Source organism: Chamaea fasciata, unplaced genomic scaffold, assembly GCF_029207755.1.
Source record: "Chamaea fasciata isolate MVZ Bird 193981 ecotype frontalis unplaced genomic scaffold, bChaFas1.0.hap1 SCAF_5, whole genome shotgun sequence".
NCBI classification, from domain to species: Eukaryota; Metazoa; Chordata; class Aves; order Passeriformes; family Sylviidae; genus Chamaea; species Chamaea fasciata.
This window is the reverse complement of record NW_027094090.1, coordinates 46,199,862-46,220,855: the sequence shown is the minus strand read 5'-3', so window position 1 is coordinate 46,220,855 and position 20,994 is coordinate 46,199,862. Positions and strand designations below refer to the sequence as shown.

General features: G+C 40.6%; 3 non-coding genes across 3 annotated transcripts; 1 reads left to right on the top strand and 2 right to left on the bottom strand.

Annotated features, from left to right (window-relative positions):
• On the bottom strand, positions 1-72 carry TRNAW-CCA (transfer RNA tryptophan (anticodon CCA)). Its single transcript has one exon. It is a non-coding gene; the product is annotated as a tRNA-Trp (tRNA).
• A 429-nt stretch (positions 73-501) lies between these two features.
• TRNAD-GUC (transfer RNA aspartic acid (anticodon GUC)) lies at positions 502-573 on the top strand. The gene has a single exon. It is a non-coding gene; the product is annotated as a tRNA-Asp (tRNA).
• A 102-nt stretch (positions 574-675) lies between these two features.
• TRNAD-GUC (transfer RNA aspartic acid (anticodon GUC)) lies at positions 676-747 on the bottom strand. The gene has a single exon. It is a non-coding gene; the product is annotated as a tRNA-Asp (tRNA).
• Between the last annotated feature and the right edge of the window lie 20,247 nt (positions 748-20,994).

The following is a 20,994-nucleotide window of genomic DNA, read 5'->3' as shown; positions in this document are numbered from 1 at the left end:
TGACCCCGACGTGATTCGAACACGCAGCCTTCTGATCTGGAGTCAGACGCGCTACCGTTGCGCCACGAGGTCTTGTTGGGCTGTGGCAAGCAGAGTATTAGAATTCGGCCTTTGCGGGCCGCCGGCAGTGCAGCCCTACTGCCCGGAGGGGCAGCGCGGGGGACGGGTTGGGCCGGTGCGGCCGAGGACCCTGCCCGTTCCGCTGCCGCAGCCGCACCCCTGCGCCGGCACTGTTCTGTTACCGCCTTCCCGCGCAAGGACGTTAACTCTCCCCACCCACACCCCCGCTAGTGGTCCGCAGCAGCAAGGGCCTTCCGCCACCGCTCCCTGGTAGTGCCGCCGTTGCTTCCGTACGCAGGCTCGTGGGTCTATGCTCCCGCTGCCAGAGGCCGCCCCTGCTGTCCCTCTGCCCACAGCACAGCATTTATAAGCAAGCAGTAGGGACATCGTTGTGCGGAATTACTGGGAAAAGGAGTCCCGCACAAGCCCCTTTAAGGCACTTCCTCGTTAGTATAGTGGTGAGTATCCCCGCCTGTCACGCGGGAGACCGGGGTTCGATTCCCCGACGGGGAGGCTTTAATTTATATGTTTTGCTGCCGGCGGGCGGCGCCTTTTGCCGTCGGCGTCAACGGTTCGCGCGGGGCGGAGCAATAAAAAAGGCGCGCGAGGGCACCTCTCCCCGTCGGGGAATCGAACCCCGGTCTCCCGCGTGACAGGCGGGGATACTCACCACTATACTAACGAGGAGCCGCGGGCATCACGCTCCCCACGCGTGCGCCGGTGGGTGTGGGTGGTCCCGGCCGGAGCGGGCGGGGGGAGCACAGCGGGCACAGGGACACGGACAGGCTCCGCACCCACCGGACCACAAGGACACGGACCGGCTCCGCACCCACCGGGGCACGGGGACACGGACCGGCTCCGCACCCACCCGCCCCACTGCGGCCCGCCGCGCAGCCGCAAGCGGACGTGCGGGCACGGATCCCTGGAAGTTGCCGCGGGAGGGAGCTGCCCCGCTGGAGGCGGGGAGATCGGAGCAACACCGGCGGCTCGGGTGTCCTTGCGTTTGTAGTTCTGCATCTCGTTCACGCAGAGTTTCTTTTTACGGGAACCTGAGAAGTGCTGGAGTCAGCAGTCCTTGAGGTTAAGGAACCGGAGCACCTGCTCCTTACCTACCTAAAAAAGGACCGAGGGAACTGGAAACCAGCTACTTTGAGATTTGAGAGTAAAAGGCAGAAGGACATGGGCTGACCATCTGGCTTGTTGCTGACCCGGTCAGCAGAAACGTGGTTGTAAGTTTGTATGACCGTGACATTAGACAAGAAACTATATTTAATTTGCTGACTTCTGAGATGAAGAATTAACACCATATAATAAACAAGCAGTTTGAGCAAATGGTGTTCTCTTTTGATGGCCTCTGCTACTGCTAGTATTTGTTTGCATAAATGAACCCCAGCTTAGCTTTTTGAGATAATCATAGCTAAAGAGCAAACAGCATCTTTTATGTAGACTTCTAAATATAAGTGGCCTGTAAACAATGCATTTCTGAGAATTGGCCTACTCATTTAAACATCTGAATGTGTTTCTCAGAGGATGCAACAGATCTAAATTTTGTCCTGAAAAGTCAAAAATACTAACCACAGTCTCATAACAATTTCAAGACTAGATGTAGTGTAATGAGTCGTATTGTAGGGCTGTGATCTCGTGATAGGCTTTAAACTTCCCAAAGCAGGAGGAAAAACGGTGTTGCCAGGCTGGTCTACACTTGCTGTGCATGTTCAAATTTTATTCAAAAGATGTTAATGGTTTGCTTGAAGCTGGGAGACTTTCTGGTGGATCAAACGTTGCTTGTTTGCATTTTATGGGAGCACACACAGTTTAGATCTTTTTGCTTGCAATTTCTCAGTTCCTTCTGTTCATTAACCCTTGTGGTCAGGGAGTTGAGCTTCAGATATCTTTATGTACTCAAAACAAGAAGATGACTTCCCCAAAAATACCTAAGAAGGAGAGCAAGAAGAGACATGGAGGTGTGAGTCAGCACAGCGAAAGGTCTGTTTTGAGATGGATACACTATTATGAGGCTGCAATGATTTGCAGTTACAGAGCAAATGCATTCCTTGTTGATTTGTCACAGAGACATGCCAATGCAAAGCAGATCACATACTGGGAACTACTATCAATGCTCCAAGATCCGTGGAGGCTCCATCTTCTCCTCAGGATCCACATGCAGCTATTTCACGTGTCCAGTTCTAACAGTCTTGTTGCATGATTTCCTCCTCATTGCATCAGCTCTGTGTTTGGCTTGTCCCTAGTGGTTGCTAAAAGATGACAGGTGAAAGTCACCTGTAAGAGGCCTGTTACAGCCATAGGCAGGAGCAGAGCTGGGATCTAACACATCATTGTAGCTGGATGCTAGTTATCTCCCCTTCAGCTTGTTTAGCTGAAGCTGATCCTGCAAAATGTCCAGATGAGTTTTGAATCTCATCATGGATGGGAAATTCCACTACCTCTTTGCCACAACCGGTCATCCACCCTCACTGTGAAGAATTTCCACACACCCCTGTCCTTGGAATTTGCCATGTTGCAACTTGATCATTTTGCTGTACACCTCCAAGAAATGTCTGTCTCTATATTCTTTATTCCCTCCCAACGAGTAGCTGAAGACGTAAATCGATCATCCTGAAACCTTCTCTTCTTCAGGCTGAACAAACCAACCTTTTTCTGTGTCTCCTTGCTTGTCACATGCTCCAGCTCTCTGTTTGGTGACCCGTCACTAGACTCACTGCAGTTTGTTGGTATCTTTCTTGTTTCATACTGCCCCAGGCTGTTCACAGTTCTGCACAGGTAGCCTCACGAGTGCCAAAGGGAATGCAGTAATCACTTCCCTTGATCTTCTAGCTAGACTTACTGATACTTCCCAGCCTTTCACTAATTTGCTAAAAGAGCAACTGCTCACTCAAGCCTGCCCTTGTTGTTCACTGGGACCTTTTCTGTAAAGCTGCTGTTTACCCAGTCAGCTCCTGGCTGCTTGGGTTATTATATCCAAGATGTAGGACTTTATGTTTGCCTTAATTGAATTGGAAGAAATTAATACTGGCCCACGTCCCCAACCTTTCAGAGTCCTGCTAACAACACTCTGGCCTTGAGGGAATCAGGTGCTTCCCTCAATTTGATGTCATCCACCTGAGTCATCTACTGATACCTATTTGCCTTGGCAAGCAACATATATTGTTATTGGCATGTTGAGGTTCATCACTGATCAGTGATGGAGCCTCCTGTGGCTGCAGAAATTAATTCTTCTAAATCAATGAAAAAACACAAATCCTAGATGAGGAGGAAAGCCCTTTACTGAGTGTGATGTTTAGGATACCGAAATCCTGAACAGCTACTGCAACTTGAATATATTTGATTCTGATTAATCTTCATAGCTATTTTGTATGCTCTTATCCCTGCTCATTCACACATATCCAACACTCCATCTGTTCTTTGTGTTTCATTTTCCTTTTAATTTTTATCTGTACCTACAGTCTGTGAAGTTCACAGCACAAGATTTAATGAGCTTCTCAGTAAGAACATATGAGTTATCAAATGGCATCTTAACTTCCTGGGCTTCTTTCTCTATAGTTTTGGCCTTATACAACTTCTGTCCAGTGTAATGGGTTTGTAGAGAGATCTGTATGGCTCAGTGATCTCTTTCTGTGCTAATGTACTTTGATTTAGCTAAAATGATGTTTAAGAAGTTATTAGAAAAATCAATGTACATCTCTTAAGGGAAGGAGTGATCAGGCATCCCACGTGAAATTACCAGCTGAAGAGCTGAAAAAATTCTGAGTAAAGAGGACTGTGACATTGTACGTCAGTGCCTGGGGGATTAGTGGGAGGAGGGATTTAAGGGGCTTTCCCCTATTAGCCTAGCATAGGTTATTCAGTACTACATGCAGCCACACAGCTGGGCAGCTTCCCCTCCATTTTGAGTCATGTGAACTGTCTAATAGATGGAGTCTTATCAAAACTTGTTGGACAAATCTCAGGGCTTGAATATTTATGTCCTAAGAATTTTCAAATTAAATAGACAAGAAATGCCCATGCTGAATTGCATTTTCTGTTTAGGTAGAAAGTTGAACAGTTGAATCTAGGCATTTTTATTCCAATAGCATGGTTTACATCCAGTGGATGGCTTCCAATAAGAATAAACTCCTCCTTGAAGGGATCTGCATTCTTGTCCTCAGAAGGGATTGCAAAACAAATACCATGAAAATTGGAAAATGAAAGCCAGGAAAAGTAGAGGCTGGCTGGTTTTAATGAATAATTTCAACCTTACAATAGCAAAAACTGAGAGAGGTCTTGCTTAGAAATAGAAGGATAAGACTTGCTAATTAAAACAAAGAGGATTTAAGTTTGTGTGCATAAGAAACCTCTCTTTGTTTATGAGATATATTGTTTCAGAGAATCTGAAATGAACGTTTATGAAGCAAAGTCTTTAGGCACATATCAGGACACTCCAAAATCCAAATAGATTGTGTACTAATCTAAGTATTCCTGTGTAATGTAGGTCTGGATACCACAGTATGTCTACCAAATGACTACAGGTATAATTATAACTTTCTAACTGTGATGAAAGACTGCAGTAGACTCGAAAAATTCACCATTGGTCTGACTTGGTTTGAAATACGGCCTTTCTTAGAATCTTGAAATTTTCAATGATTAGCCTCAAAACAGACCTGCCACATAATGCCCATGAAGGAAAATTCTAGGGAAAAATGTGAAAAAAATCAAATGCTCTAATATAGTTATAATATAACAATCAGGATTGATTCTCACATCATATCCATTTTAGAAGTAAATACGTGTCATTAAAATAAAAAAAAAAAATTAAAGGAATCATGAATGTCATCATGGATGATAATAATAAAGCTAAATGAAGTGTAGAGACAGGAGAAATATGGGGTAGCCAAACCCACAGAAAGTAATACAGGAAAAAGCATCTTAGATTGAAGTTAGGTAACACAATGAAAATGTCATGCGAGAAAGGCACAGGCAAAGAAATTAGTTATACTGTAAAGAGCATGGGGAGGTTTTAAACATATTGGTTTTACAAAACTAGAAATTAGTCTATATGCAATGAATTTAACTTGGAAAGCATCACACTTTCATGCATTCCAATAAAGACCTCATGGACAAGTGCAGGCCAAGTTGTTACAATGGGGAAACAGGGCAATGAAACCAAAGATGAGCTTAGGAAGGAGGGAGGAATTTCTGTTAAACCATAAGCCTCGGTGCTTGCTTGAGGTATGAAATAAAAAAATATACAAAAGACCCTGCAGAAGACAGGAAAAAAACCCAAACATCCTGCCACTTCAGAATGTACTAATGTTCCAGATCTTAAACGGTGCTTGCTGTTATCTAACTCTGAAAGATTTCACTGCTGTAGGACTGAAAAATCAGAAGGTAAAGAAAAATCAGGGTGCAAAACCAAGAATGAATAGAAATTAACTTGGTTTTTATCTAGTCATTAACACAAGGTAAACTGAGCTCACCTTGAAAACACTATCAGAATGTGTTGTGAAAGTATAAAGGGAAATTTCTGTATGTTTTGCTGCTTTTGTAAAGTTTTGAGAAGTTCTAGCATGACAGAAAGATATGCATCACTGAAAAATATATCAGTGGACACACAAAACTCAGAGTTTAGAAAAAACACTGGTGCTGAAAGAGAAAGCAGGATTGTGAGCAGATACCGAAACATCACAGTGCATCATCAGGTACATTTTGTCTGTGGAAACATTGAACACAAAGTAGAAAGCATAACAAATGACAGTCTGGAATCTCCTACATGATATATGAGTTAATGGAATTTATGTAAAGAGTATAATTTCTGTGAGCAATCTTGTTCTGGGAGTTCAACTAGAGAAGACCGTCAGAAGTTGGTGAATGTTTTGGGGGAAAAAAAAAGAAAAATGTTAAAAAACCCAAAAGTGCTAAGAACAGTCTCAGCAAAAGGTAAAGTTGACAACTTATATATTTTATCGACCAAACTAGGTAAAGGCTACCAGCACTCTAGCAGTCTGTTGTAGTGCAGGCTTCACTGCGCGTTCCTGGTCCTCCAGTCTCCACCTTTTGCTACTTCATTGTGCACGGGGACAGAAGAACAGCTCCCTTTCTAGACAAAACTGTGGCTTCACAGAATGGTAATAGTTTCCTCCCTTCTCCTTTCTTATGATACAAGAACCACATTGGCATGGAAACCATGTTCTTCTTTTTCTTACTTGCAGTAATCCATATGCGCAGGGAAACCTTGAGTAATCCCAAGTGGTCCTCATAACTAGTAAAAACCAGTAAGGCATAATTCTCATTTCAGAAGTTGATTTTTACCTTTACCATGTATTGTACTATTACTCCTACTTCTGACTTCTCCACTCAGAAGTTTTTTTGTCTTCTTTTTCGCTATTCTTCCTTTCCCCTCCCCCTTTGTTTTTGTTTGATCCTGTTTCCTTAGGAAAAAACCAGGATGCCCTATGTCTTATCTAAGTCATGGGAGTGCAAAAGAGTGACCTGAAGGCTTGAAGAAACTACTGGTGCTGTTCAGTCTTCCAGGGCTGGGATTGGCTTTGGCTACTGACACAATTTTTGATGGGTGAATGAGCAGTAGAAGGGAAGTGGATAGGTTTTTAGATTTAGCAGATGGAAAAGGAAGATGATACAAAATAAAATATGAAAAAGCCATTAGAGAAATTAATTGCAATTTCCAAAGTTATTAATGGCAGAGAGAAAAACCAGAGATGGCTCAGGATGTGATTGCTGGTTAACAAAAAAGATGCAGAAATTGATCTCAGTGCACTGAAAATTTGAAATAAGAGATGCATATTTAAAGTCAGTTGAATAGCCAAAACAAAAAATGAGGGACTGTTCAGAATTATGTGCTTAGAGCACAGCTACTTGAAATCAGATCTTAACTCTACTGTATTTGCAATATATTTCCTGACAATCACCAAAATACTCTTTATTGTAGTAAAATCAAAGAAAAAGTGTTTAAAGAAAAGATATCAGATGCATTGCTAGGTAGAGTCAGAGGACATTTTACAGCTTTGTCAGAGCTGATGTGGGGGAGATGGTGATCTGCAACCACTGGTTTGGAGATGCCTGTTTCAAGAGATGGGAAAAAGGCTGAGGAATTGGTGTGGGGCAAAATATGAATGGAGATATTGTCAAGGTGATAATAAACGATCAAAATAAGGGGTTATTAAAGTGCAGTGCAATACAAAATAATGCACTTCCCAGGGGAAAAAAAAATATAAGCATGGTTGTTTTTAATTTATGTTATTGTTCTCCATTCTGTGTTATTTTGAATGTGAAGAGTTTTGCTTTAAAAAGCACAAACACGATGCTTATGAAGATCAGTCTTTATTTCTCTTCAGTGTGCTATTTTGCAGGATAATGATCTTTCTCTAAGTGGTGTTTTTTGGTAGGTTTTTGTTTGGTTTCGGTGGGGTTTTTTTGTCGTTTGGTTGGTTGGTTTTGTTTTGGGGTTGTTTTTTTTTTTTGGGAACTTAGAATTTCAAGTTTTCAATCACACTGGCTCCCTCTCGTGGAATTTTGAAGTGCTCTACTTTACAGTCCAGTAAAATTACCGACTCACATTTCGTTTGAAAGATGATACGTGAGGTTACTGTTTTACATAATTATTACATTAAAAATGGAGGGGGGGGCGAAGGAGAATCATATTTCATAAATCAAATTCAGATTACAAAAAATGAGCTTATAGGATGAAATTTAACAATATGTGTCAAAATGGCTGAAGAAAACATTTCCCCTTCCTCACATCCTCTTAACTGAAATCACGAAAAATATTTTGCTAGTATGTGTTTGGAAAGGAAAGGAGTTACAAAAATGTCATAAATACGGGACTGGCCTGTTTCACTTGGGAGCAAAAATCAGTCAGTCTCTTACAGAAAGTTTTCATAGGAGAATTTCTGTTTTGAAATTAAGTCACTTGGCAGCAGTTGCCACTTACATCCTGAGAGTTCTCACCAGAGTTGAACCAGATGTGCAGTCCATTCGTCCAGTTGTTATTAATAATGAATATAGAAAAGAGAAAAGAAAGGATAAAGAGGAGCAGGAAATGCTGAAACTGTTAGATTATTTCCCATGTTTATGCATGTGGGACGGACTTACATTTTTGAGGACTTTGCAAAAGAATGAAACTAAGCCTTTCACCTAGAGTTGGGTAACTGTGTGGTTGCCCTTTCTTAGTGTAGCAAGACTGACTGAGAGGAAAAAAATGTTTAAACTTGCATCCTCACTCCATTGCAGTCCCCTGTCTCTGCAGTTTAAGTCCTCATTACTGGACATGGTAGGTTTCCCAGATGAATGTATGTACCTGCCTCTTCTTCAATAGTTACTAAGGGTTCAAGATCTCTTGCCTGGAGCCAGAGAAAGGGAGTAAGTACTTTTTGTCAATTTGACTCTGCTGTATAAACATTCTCAGGTTGACACACTGATACACTTTTAATTATTGCACTTTAGAAACTTTGAAAAGAAGAAGACATGAAAAAGTAATTTTTTTCTGTAGATTAACTGTTCATATTGGAAGAAATTATGTAGGTTACTCTGTTCACATGGATGAGGGGGCCACAGTCTTTTCTGACAAAGTTTAAGAAAGGTAAAAGGGAAATGCTAAAGATATTTTTAGAACCATTGTTCTCCAAGTGGCATAAAGACTGAGCTATTTGAAAGGACTTCAGTGCTAAATATCAATAATACTTTACATTTTTGAAAAAATTCTCCTGAAGATATCATATTTTTGCTCAGTCTGACATGGGAAAAATCCTGACCCTGTATACTTCTCTATTTAAGTATAAGAATTTAAACAAACTTATTAGATAACTTTTTTTATGAACTTATTGGTCCACTGAGTCTGAAACTTCAGCTTTTCAGAATTATTTCAGACAGATTATTTTAGATTCTCACAAGAACTCCACAACCAACAGTATTATGAGTAACAGCTGTAAGAGCTGTAACTGGTGTACATAATTTTGCACACCTCAAAGTTCTTGGAACATTTCTTTAACCTGTAAGACGCACAACATCAGATAAGTGATATATTGCATGCGTCAACATGTTACTCAAACATTTGATACGGGCTTTAGTAATGTTAAATCTTGTTTCTTCTTATGCAGAAGTCCTGTATTGTTCAGCAAATTCTTTATCTGTTATTTCCACAGTGAATGTTTGTTTTGCATCTACAAACTTCACTAGTTTGGGACAATGCCTTTTGTTTTTAAAATGAATGGAACCAATCATAAGTTACCAATTTTTAGATAAATCTAGCTTTTGTGCCAAGAGAGTATATAAGAAATTTCAGCTGTGTTTTAAAGGCAAAAGTTATTGCAACTGTGCATTAAGAATTGAAAGTCATTCATAACATTCATAACATGATTAAAAGCTGAGTTTGACTATTTTAATCTAGACACTGTTAAGAGCGGTGTTAATCAGAGAACCTGATAGATAGTGCACTCCTAGGTTAGGTGCATGTCAAAGAGACCTGTGCAGTGCAAGAAAAGAGAAGAATGAAAATAATATTTAGAAACCAGAAGGCATGTCTAAATTTCTTAGATACACAAAATTGCAAAATTACAGACAAAAAGAGCTAAAATAGGTAAAATTGTCAGCAACTATTTGTTAAACAACTCTGCCTCCTATAGAGACTTAAAAATGTAAAGTCATAATACTTTAAAATTTCCTTCTAATGAATAATTATATTAGTATTTTTAATAGTAGTTTATTAATAGTAATAAATAAACCCTCTCCCCAACAAATAAATAAGGATTAATATCTTCAGAATGTATCTTTTCCTGAAAGCATTTTTTCAAACAAAGGAGAGAAAACAAACACTTTGTATAGGGGCTCAATTCCAGTACAATGCTGAATGCAAGCTTTTCATTTTCTGTAATGATCTGGGCTATATTAAGGACAATTTCAGCATAAGTGGCAAACATGAAGGCAAGCACAAAGGTATTTAGCCCTTAGGGGTGTGTCCATCCCTAAACCTGAAATCACTTCTACAGTGTCTGTCAACTGGTACAACCCCATAGAATATTTAAAAATTTAAGGGATGCAGCTTTAAGGGATGTGAGATTATATAGATCAGTCTGGGAAACTGAGCAAAAGATGTATATTCCGGGCGGAAGTTGTATCAGAAGATAGATCAATGGATTCATTGAGCAGTCTTCTAGTCACCACTCCTATTCAGAAAAAAAACATTTGCATGTAGGAGAGAGTTCCTGAAGTTTGATTATCTCATCAAATAGCATATTTTCTTTGTATGAAAGATTAAAATGTGAAATGTGCATGTTTGGGGGTTTTTTTTAGTAAATTAATTATGAACATTCTATTACAGCTTTCATTCTTATCATATGCCACCTCCTGTAACTGCAGTGTAGCAATCTGTTTTCCCTACATTTGCAAGTGAAAGAGCAACTCAGAAATAGGCACTACCAGGCCCGCAATATTTCTGTTCTCTTAACAAGAGACATGCTTGTGTGTAAAGTTTAAATCTAGACCTGAGTTTCCTTACAATTTAGGGAGGGTCAGGACAGCATTGCCATTTTGCAGACCGGATGCAGAACTTCAGCTGAGATACTTGGGAGAAGGATGTTGTGGATAGATACGTATCTCAGATTCTAATACCTTTGTGTTTCAGGATGCATTCTGAATTTGGGTGTTGCCTTGTGCTAGTTCCGTATTTAAACTTCCTCTGTGGTAAAACAATTACTTAGTTTGAGATTTTGGTGAGTGAAATAAAAAGAATTCATGGGGTTTGTAAAGACAAGGTAGTGAAAGCTATAAAGAGGAAAATATACACAGAATTTGTGTGAAGAGCTTATGAAATTTGGAAGGCTGGAACTCTGGTTTCTGCATCCCATAAACCATATTCCTTTCATGCGTTCAAACAATACAAAAGAAATCATTGTTGTGCAGTGTGCTCTCTCCTTTTGACAACTCACTTTCTGAAAAGGAAAACAGCATGAAGTTATGCATGAAGAATGCTGGTTTAATGGCTAGTCCTAAATGGATGGATATGGTACACAAAAAGGATGGGGATGTGTGATGGTATCGGGGCTGTCCAACAGCAGGTGTGCCATGCACACTGTCAGGAAGTCAGAGATCTCAGCAGGTGCTTGTGTCTGCATTCATCATCCCTCTCTGCACGATAACGTCATGCCCACGTTGTGACTGCTCCTGTCCTAGCTTCTAACTGCAGTCCTTAATGAGAACACTTTGAACACTCCCCCCTCTATACATCCACTTGCACTGGTTTTGCCTGGGGTGGAGTTAATTTTCTCCATAGTAGCTCCTGTGGGGCTATGATTTCGATTTGTGCTGGAAACAGTGTTGATAACACAGGGATGTGTTTGTTATTCCTGAGCAGAGCTCACACAGAGCCAAGGTCTTTTCTGATTCTCACCCCACCAGAGAGGAGGTCAAGGGTACACGAGGAGCTGGGAGGGGACACAGCTGGACAGCTGACCCCACTGACCAAAGGAGTATTCCAGACCACATGACATCATACTCACATATACAGCTGGGGGAAGAAAGAGGAAGTGAGGGACATTTGGAGTGATGGTGTTTGTCATCTCAAAGAAGCCTTGCACGTGATGGACCAAGCCCTGCTCTCCTGGAGATGGCTGAACACCTGCCTGCCCATGGGAAGCAGTGAATGAATTTCTCATTTGGCTTTACCTGTCTATGTGGATTTTGCTTTATCTGTTAAAATCTCTCTCTTTTTCTCAACCCCTGAGTTTTCTCACTTTTTCCATTCTCTCCCCGCTGCCACTGTGAGGGATTGAGTGAACAGCAGTATGGTGCTTAGTTGCTGGCCGTGGTTAAATCACAACCAGCTGCAGAGAGACAGGGGCAGCATTTCAGTGTGAGGCTAGCAGAGTGTTATTCTGGGCTGGACTGCCTTCAGTGTCCAAAGTCAGTTAGGATAAAGGAAAGCTTGTTGACAAGGAAATTGTTTCTTGTTTTGTATAACCCTCCTTGTCCCACGAAGTTAGTTTCTAGAATTTTTTGTTTCAGTGACACAGAAATATTATCTACCTTGACCTTTTTTTTTATTAAGCTTATCTGCAGGAAGATTGTCATACACAAAAACTTTAATTTATATTCTTGCTATATTCTTACAACAGAAACGGTTACATTGAATAAAGATTGTTTTATATTGAAAGGCTTTTCATTAGGTAATTTATTGATGCATTTGGTGGTACCACAAGGAACTCCCAAGAAAAGAGAATGTTTTAGCTTAATATACTACATATGAACACTTTTCAAGCCTGTATGCAATTGCTCATCCTTGTGTCTGGAGCAATGGTCTTTTGGTAGAAGCTTAATGGCTGCTATTCTATTGGGTGAGCTAAGGCTCTGTTATTCACTTAGAGAGTTATTGTCTTAATTCTTTGTGTCTAGATGATCACAGAGAATGTTATTAATAATAGATTGGAGATGAAAAATAAGAGGGTCTATTCATTCAAGACTGTATCCAAAGGATGTAGGAACTCTGGCCAGCTGGACTGATTGTTTTATGCAATGATGTCATTTGTACAGCAGATGCCTAATAGTAGCTGCTGAAGTCACTGAACTGCATTTTTCTCTGGAAGATGTAAGCATCTTATCAACTTTGCAAATTGCAAAAATACATTTTCAGAGGTGAGGCTGAGTTTCACAGATGAGACTTCTGTCAAGCAACTGAAGATGTCATGACTTAATTTTATTGTATGACTAATCCAAATGCAGAAAAACTGGAATAGAGAAAAAGTTTGTAGCAGAAGATAGCATGAGAAGAAAGACTCAAAAATGTTTTGCAAATATTTTTGTTATGAAGCGTTCCTCAGTCATGCATCTGGCTATGATTCCTAGATTTATCTGAAGGAAAGACATTTTTACCATCTTTTGAAGAGCTTTAGAACAGCTGACCCTTTATATACCCACTATTTGCTCTTCTACAGTCTGTGGTGGAAGAGGATTTTTTGTTCTGCAAACAGCATCATTTTCTCCTATATACAGCCATGTATGACAGACTCACAGGAGGAAAAATCTTAGAGGCGAAGGGATTTGGGAAAGGTGTAGGAGTCAGACAACTGGTGTGCTGGAAGCAGCAGAAACCACAGGAAAAAAGAGCATGAGGCAAAGTATTTTGGAACACAGTTTGCAAACATTGATGTGAGCAGGGACTGATAGCCCAGATTAGTGTATGAATGTAATGGGATTTTGTGCTCTACAAGATCAAAATAGCAAATGCCCCATTATGGCAATTATCAACTGGTAAAAGCATAATAGATGAAGCTGATAAAATACTTCTGTGTTCATTAGCCTCACTATGTGGAAAATGCATTATAGGGCACCATATGCTAATGCTTTACCTGACAAAGAGAAAATGTTAATGGAAATGATAGAAAGACAAATTATAAGGAAGCCAATCCATGTTCAGCAATTACAAATCCAACTAAATGTTCAGCCTACAAATACTTGGTAAGCATCCAAAAATTCTTTCTTCTGATCCAAGTGTTGAGGGGATTTAGGTCAGGCAGATCTTTCTTGCAACTTGGCTAGTTGGAGCCAAGACAGAACCATTTTGGTTTTTAACTCAGGGAAACAGCTAATTCATTTGGCCTTCAAGAATATTAGAAGGCAAATAAATCATCAAGCATTGTCAAGCATTCTTCAGGGAAAAGCCATTTGTAATCAAGATTTGCAAAATGAAAGACACAAATAACTTGGAGTGAACTAAACTGCAGCTTTTTAACAGGAAAACATTCTAATTTTACTTGTGTATGTGTGCGTCCCTGCCTTCTGTTACAAATACGTCTGAAGGTTTTGCATGTAACTATTTCACCTATGTTATATTTTTAAGGTAATGTTTTTTAATTACTTTTTTTTTTTCTGCCCAAGTAAAAGCCTTTAGCTCATCAGGTACCAGTGGATTCCGATATGTTTTTAAGAATTTCACCATTTCACTTACTGACTGAGCCAGGATTTTAATATTCACTCAAAGGTCTGGGTAGAACAGAAAGTACAGACTTCTACCAACACAGAATACATTCCCTCCATAACAGTATTAGTTAACAAGCTATAGAGAGGAAGGACTCTTTTCCAGATCTTTCTCAAATCCTTCCAGGCAAGTCCTTCCAAAGCTCTAAAAGCCCTTTAACACTTACACTCAGAAGATTTAAGGGTTCTAATTACAACCAGGTCTTCACCACTGTCACAGATGATGATGATGATGATGAGACAATGAGATCTCAATGTGTTTCTTCTGGTTTTTATTAACCTACAGTGAGTGTTACAGACACAACTGGCTTCTATTGATTGCATATGCCACCACAGAATACTACAATACTCAGGATACCAGCAAAAAACCAAAAAACAAAACAAACAAACAAACAAAACAAAACAAAACAAAAACCAAAAAAGCTGATTGTGTAACTGATCTAATGTAAATTTGGTGCTCATTTTTAGTTTAAGGCCTCAGAACACCTCAGAATACCTGTACAAACTCTTTGGAGTTATTGCATTTACCTCAAGATTCAAGCCTATGTAATGCTGGTACTCAGGAAAAATTATATGGTAGCTGGAGAGGAATAAAAACTCAACAGGATGAAACAGCACAATAACAGGAAAAAAAGGAAGATGTAAAAAGGAATGGGTTGTTTTTAAGGTTAGTGGAATGGGACTCTGTGGCTAAACTCACCTGGCCTGGAGGAAGAGAAAAATATGGTAAATAAAAATATGTAAATAAGAAGCATTGCCAATTAAGTTTTAACATGATTTGGGCAAGAGAGCAGCAATGTTTAAAAAAAATCTAAGTGTTAACTGGAAGGGGCAAAGATATGTAAGCAGGGAGTTCTTAAATAACCAGAACATATATCTGGTATTCTCAGCAATGTATTTCTTCCATGGAGAATTTCAAAACATAACACCATAATTTCAACAGTTCTCCCATTCCCTGGACCAGATTTTTTTCCCTTTTTTGTATCTCTGCATGCTTTAATAGTTTTAAAAATGTTGCAGAGGAATAGTTAAATTTTTCTGTAGTTAACACTTGCAGATAGAAGTTAGGGGAGATCTGGGAGAAAGAAAAACAAATTTCTGAATAAAGAAAGAAAAAATAGTAATAGAGATCAAAGTATGCTTTGGGGCAAGCAGTTCTTTATGATTGCAGCAAGTGCAGCAGGTGATGTAGCTTTGCTGCACAATGAGGGTAAGGTAGGCTACTGTGCACCATCCCGAGGCGCTTGGGCACATGAGTGTCACCTAAGCAGCACACACTCCCTTGCCACAGCTTGTAGGAATTGAAGAAAATAGTCTTGTGACAAACTTAGGTATGATAGGAGCCAGAGAGGCTTATCAAATTCCTTTGAGCTTTTTCTAAATAAGTAATGTCACCAAAGTGACTACTCCAGCGTTTAGACCAGCACACCTCCTGTGGGTAGGCTGAACTACAGGACACTTTGGGACAGTGAATGTCTCCTGTCCTTTGCCTAGTGTTCAGATGGGAATTTGCTTATTAGTGAGTACTAACACTGACTTGAGCTCACAAGCTTCTCATAATTCATATCCTCTGTCCAAATGGGACTTGAGAGCTTTAGGCAATTGATGAGCCATTGAAGTTGCACTGCTGCTACTTTGTCACACAGTGTGTTATGGATTAGCAGTGGCACTGCGTGCAGTGGTCTGACCCTCAGCCACCAGAGAGATGTGGTGGGACTGAAGGGCTCCAGAAGGATTCAGCTGTCCATCTAAACTGGCCTCAGGTGGGAGAAGGAGGCAGTGGGTCTAGTGTAACCACCTGCCTGTGGACCAGTGCTGATGTCCCCTCTCTTCAGATGTCAGGGAAATTGCTTTTTGTGATAGCGAGATTTTGGTGTGCTGCTTGAAGATTCTGAAGTATTATGCACATTGAATAATATATGTAATATATATTGCATATGATTAATATGATATTGCCAAAATAAATTTTAATTTCATTTATTTTGAAGTTAAAATCAATTTAAAATGTTGAATGATTAGGATACACCTTGTAGAGTAGACTTTTGCATATTATCCAAACAGAAAATCCAGCAATTAGGCCTGGAGCCGGGGAGTTGTACAATCACAGTTATTGGTTCAGAGCAGTTCACAGAAATATTTTAGTTTTTAAATCTGTGTTCCAACCACTGCCCTAGAACTCTATGTTCACATCCATAGTACCATCTATGTCTAACCTATGTGTTTGAGTCAATATGTGCATTTTCACATACTTCCAGACTTTGGTGTCTGTTGGGACCCCGGGCTGCAGTACCTTTGTGCTCCCTCTTCTGTGCAGCGCTGCATAAACCAAGGCAACCAGGATCGCACATTCAGCTGCTTTTAATGCATTTCCCCTACTTTAAATTCACGTTGTTAAGAATATAATCCACATGGTGACCAGTTGGCATGAACTTTAAATCTTCCAGGTGTTACTTTTAACTGTTTCTAAGAAAAATAGCTTGTCACTGCTTCCCATAAAAAGGCATAAGCCTTCCCCAGCTCTGCCCCCCCCCCCCCCCCCCCCCCCAGTTTAGTTGAAATGGGAGAGAAAGATAGCTATGAGTTTTAGAGTTTACTGTTAGGGGTCAGTAGAGTGTGATAAAAGCACTTAGAACGTAATTGGTGAAGTGACCCCAAATAGGACATTCTTTCTGAAACAAAACATAACATTGCCCTATCTTATTACTCAGGTCAGATTGCCAAATGTTTTTAGTGTGACTGTCACGGATTCTGCCATTAGCAGATGCATATGCAGAATACATACACTTTGACCTAGGATATATTAACAGGAACAGAAAGCAGCATGACCAAAAGTCCATGGTTCCTCTCTGCTGCACTGTATCATCCCTTCTGGGTGTCATAGAAAGCAGTATTATCAACCAGTATTAAGAAAGGGTTTAATCTCAAGCCTCAGGCTCTGCCAGCTTCTGCATTGCTCTATAAATCATCCTTTCTTCTTAGCAGAGCTTGGTTGGGTTGGGTGTTAAAGAGGTGCTTATAACCAAGATTCAAAGTCAGCACTTGCTTATAAAATTAACTAATCTACAGCTCTCAAAGCGGAAGCTAGTTGTTTATTTTTAGGTAGAACTACTTTTCATCCAGAAGTGCTGATTTATCAAAATATGAGTGTTTTGTAGGAAGATATTTTAGCAAAATTTGAATAGAATTGTCTGCTGAGGAGGCATGAGGAGAATCTGCCAGCTTGATGGAGCAAGGGGAAATGGAAAGTTGAGAACCCACAGCACTGGAGCCAGGCATGTAGCTCTTTGCAAACCTGGCTTTTCTGTTCTCACCTGTTACAGACCTCACCACAGGACTTCCAGGAGCCAGCAGTAGGGAAATCCTTAGTGTTCAGCCCTGAACTGCCCAGCCACCTTAAATATTGGTGTAGCAAGGCTTGGGGAACATGAGGGAACTTTGTGGAAAGGTAAAAACACAAAGAGATCTGTACTTTTGAAAACCATGATTTTGAAATTTCTTTGCTGTGACAATTTGAGCTTTTAGTCTGAAAGAGAAGGGGCTTTTTACATTCTCTCAGCAGAAAAAATCCTGTGACTAGACCATAACATCTGCAAATGTATGTATACAGCATTAGCTTCCCTTTTCCTCAGCGGTCTGCACAGGGCTTCTTAAACCCTACATATTTTGGACATAAAAAGAGAGATTATGAGAAACACAGCAGTAGTCACCAAGGGAAAATGCTGACAAGCAGTATGGTATGGACTAAACCAAACAGAAATCCCATATTGCAGTTATACAATTTTTGGAAAGAATTTAAGAATGCATGCATTAGTAGACACTGTTCACAGGAGTCTAGGGTTACATCACACCCCTGTCCCGCTCTCTTCATCTCTGGGCTGCTGCATTTAAGACTTGCAGTTTCACCTTGTTGTATTTGTCTTTGAACAAAGCACAAGCAGAGCATCTTCTCTCTTCCTCTGAACAGTGACTCTAAAGATCCAGGGTCAGAAGCTGTAAAATAACTATTCTCACTCAGTTCCCTGAACAAGCTAGCTATTGAACTGTCTCCTTTGTTTTTACCCAAGGAGGATACTCATCTCTGTAATTTGCTTGGCAATCAAACCATGACCTCCTACTATTCAAGGTATTTTGAAATATATAAAATATTGTTTTAAATACTGTTTTATACTGAAGAGTTATATAAAATAAGACAGACGCTTACAAAGGTAACTTAAATAGTTCTCTACACAATTACACTACTATAATTGCACTGCTAAGGTAATATTTGTGTGACTCACCCAGGATGAGTTTGTTTTTTTTTTCCCCTGAAGCTCTAACTCTCTTTTCAAGTGACACAATGATGTAATTCTTGGCTAGGTTACAGTACTGTGTTTACTAAGACTTGAAACGTTCAGTATTTAGGTACTCTGATCAGTAAAGAATGAAAATTTGATTGATACAGTATGGATCAGTGGTCCCTTTCAGACTTGGCGTCCTGTCTCTTATAAGCACTTTTTATAGTGTTCAGTGCAGTTTGGTGTCTATATTCAAGATGCTTCAGGACCTGCCTCTGCTTGTCTAAAACATCTTATAAAGTCCCAGGAGAAAGAGTGCAGTGAATAAGCTCAGGAGCAGAGCAACAATTATCAAAAGGAAGCTGCTCGCCAACCTTATGCTGTTTTCCCAGTAATCACATTGAAAATTCTGCTGTGATTATCAGGCATTCCTCGAACTATGCTGGGCAATAACATAAAAATTTTAATTCTTGATTGGCCAAAATATGCCTGTTTGTACAGTGGGAAGTTGGAGAGGAATGTGGGAAAAGTGCACGTGTAGAATTGCAGTCCCTAATACATGTTCCTGGCTTCTCATACTCTGAAGTTTATGAATGTCTAAAGACAGAGTTTGTGTGATATTAGTTTTTAAAATGAGAAGTATTCTTATCTTTTTACAAATTTAGGAGCCTGTTTGGAAAAGTAGAAGAGTATATAGGGGTTCCTCACTTTTGATCTAGACTTTACTTCTTTCATTGGATGCAAAATTTCCACAGTCTGTGTCAAGCTGTGAAGTTCTTCTCTCAACCAGGAGTTCGGAAAGTACTTATTCAGAAAATTTCTTATGATCCTTAATATGTGGAATTTAATACTGGCCTACCAGGAACTAGAATGAATGCCTTTAATGTTCAAAATTTTTAACTTTCCCTTCTCTCCTTCTAGTATTTAAATAGTTCATTTTCATATTGCCTACAATACTCTTGCATTTGTGTAAGAGTTGCTACTACTGGTGTTTTATGGCTGAGATATTGAGAGTTGTATTCAAATTTTAGTTTAAATTTGGGATAATTAAACCACATTTCTGCATTTTTCTCAATAATGAAGGATATTTGACTCCCAAATTATAAAACAGTTGGACATATTTTACTATTTTAGTGCAACATATATTCCCTTGTCTATCTTTGAATGCAAATAAGTTTTTTAAAGAAAGCCGATGCTGTGAATACCATGTAATGTCATGTGAACTTTGCACTGGAGATAAATAGAATGTGCTGACATTTCCATAGCTGTGGGAGAATAATCTGGAAAGGTTAGGCAGTATTACCTTGTTTTTGTTTGAATACATAAAATTGATCAGTTCGCAGTCAGTGGAGGTCATCCAGTTTGGGCTTGGGCTCACTGGACCATATCCAAAACCAACTGATGTATTTTCTTCTACCCACTTGTATGTGCCTGTGGGGACAGAAAACTCTAGTTGCTGAGTACAGAGGCCAAGCAGTGTTAGCTTCAAACTAGAATTTAAAACAGATGGTGCCCCGCACTGACACTGACCTTCAAGCACACTCTCATGGCTTTTCTCGTCACCCTTGTGCGCTGCCTGTAATATGACCCCATGTACAGACCAGTTGCATTTCTTTGTTTTGTTCTGTTCTGTACCCTCTGCCTGTCATATGTTGCCTTTGCTTTTATACAGAAATTATAGTCTCTCTGACTGAGGGCAGCATAGAGGAATTGGAAGGGTGCCTGCCAGCCTCATCGGCAAAATCTGGGCATGAACAGAAATCAGAGTCAATTAATAAATAATACGATTAATATTTTGCTAAATACACTATTTGCTCTCTGCCCTTTTACTCTTTCTAGTATAAAACCTTTCCTTTATTTCATCAGATGTCCAAAGCCCAGCAGCACCACTCCAGAGAGAAACTACCCCTGTGGCGCTCCGGGGACTACACAGACCCCGCTCCCGGTCCCAATCCGCCAGCCAGAGGCTTCCCGTGTTTCAGCACGCGGACACCCGAGCTGGACCAGAGAGGGGAACAGAGATCGCCCCCAGCATGAAGCTGAGGAGTTAATGCTGCTCCGTGTCGGGCTTGTGCGGGTGCGGGGGGACACCTCGTGGGCAGCGTGGGAAGCTCGCCCGCTCCGGCCGCTGGCAACCCGCGCCTGCCGCCCGCCGCCAGGCACCCGCCGGGGACCCCGGGACGTGCCCGGCCTCGCTGGACAGAGGGGAGAGACCTCCCTGCTCCCAGCTGAGCTGGGCCAGCTGCGGGACTCCAGGGCTTATGACAAAAATCGTATTTCTGCAATGGGTGTGCACTGACAGAGACTTGGTCTCTCTTGGACATGGATCTGGGAGTCACAGCCATCAGCCTCGAGTTCAGGCATGAAACTGAGTGAGTTGGGGGATATTTAGGCTGGATATCAGGAAAAGGCGTTTCACCCCTCTGGGCCATTGGACACTGGCACAGGCTCCCCAGGGAAGTGGTCACAGCACCTGCCTGACAGAGCTCAAAGAGCATTTGGACAATGCTCTCAGGCACATGGTGTGACTCTTGGAGTGTCCTGTGCAGGGCCAGGAGTTGGACTCGATGATCCTTCCAATTCCACGTGTTCTATGATTCTGTGAAAATTGCTCTGTGTGGAGGGTTTTTTGTGTCAGCAGGGAAGTGGACAGCGTGTAACTTGCTGTTACACAGGGATA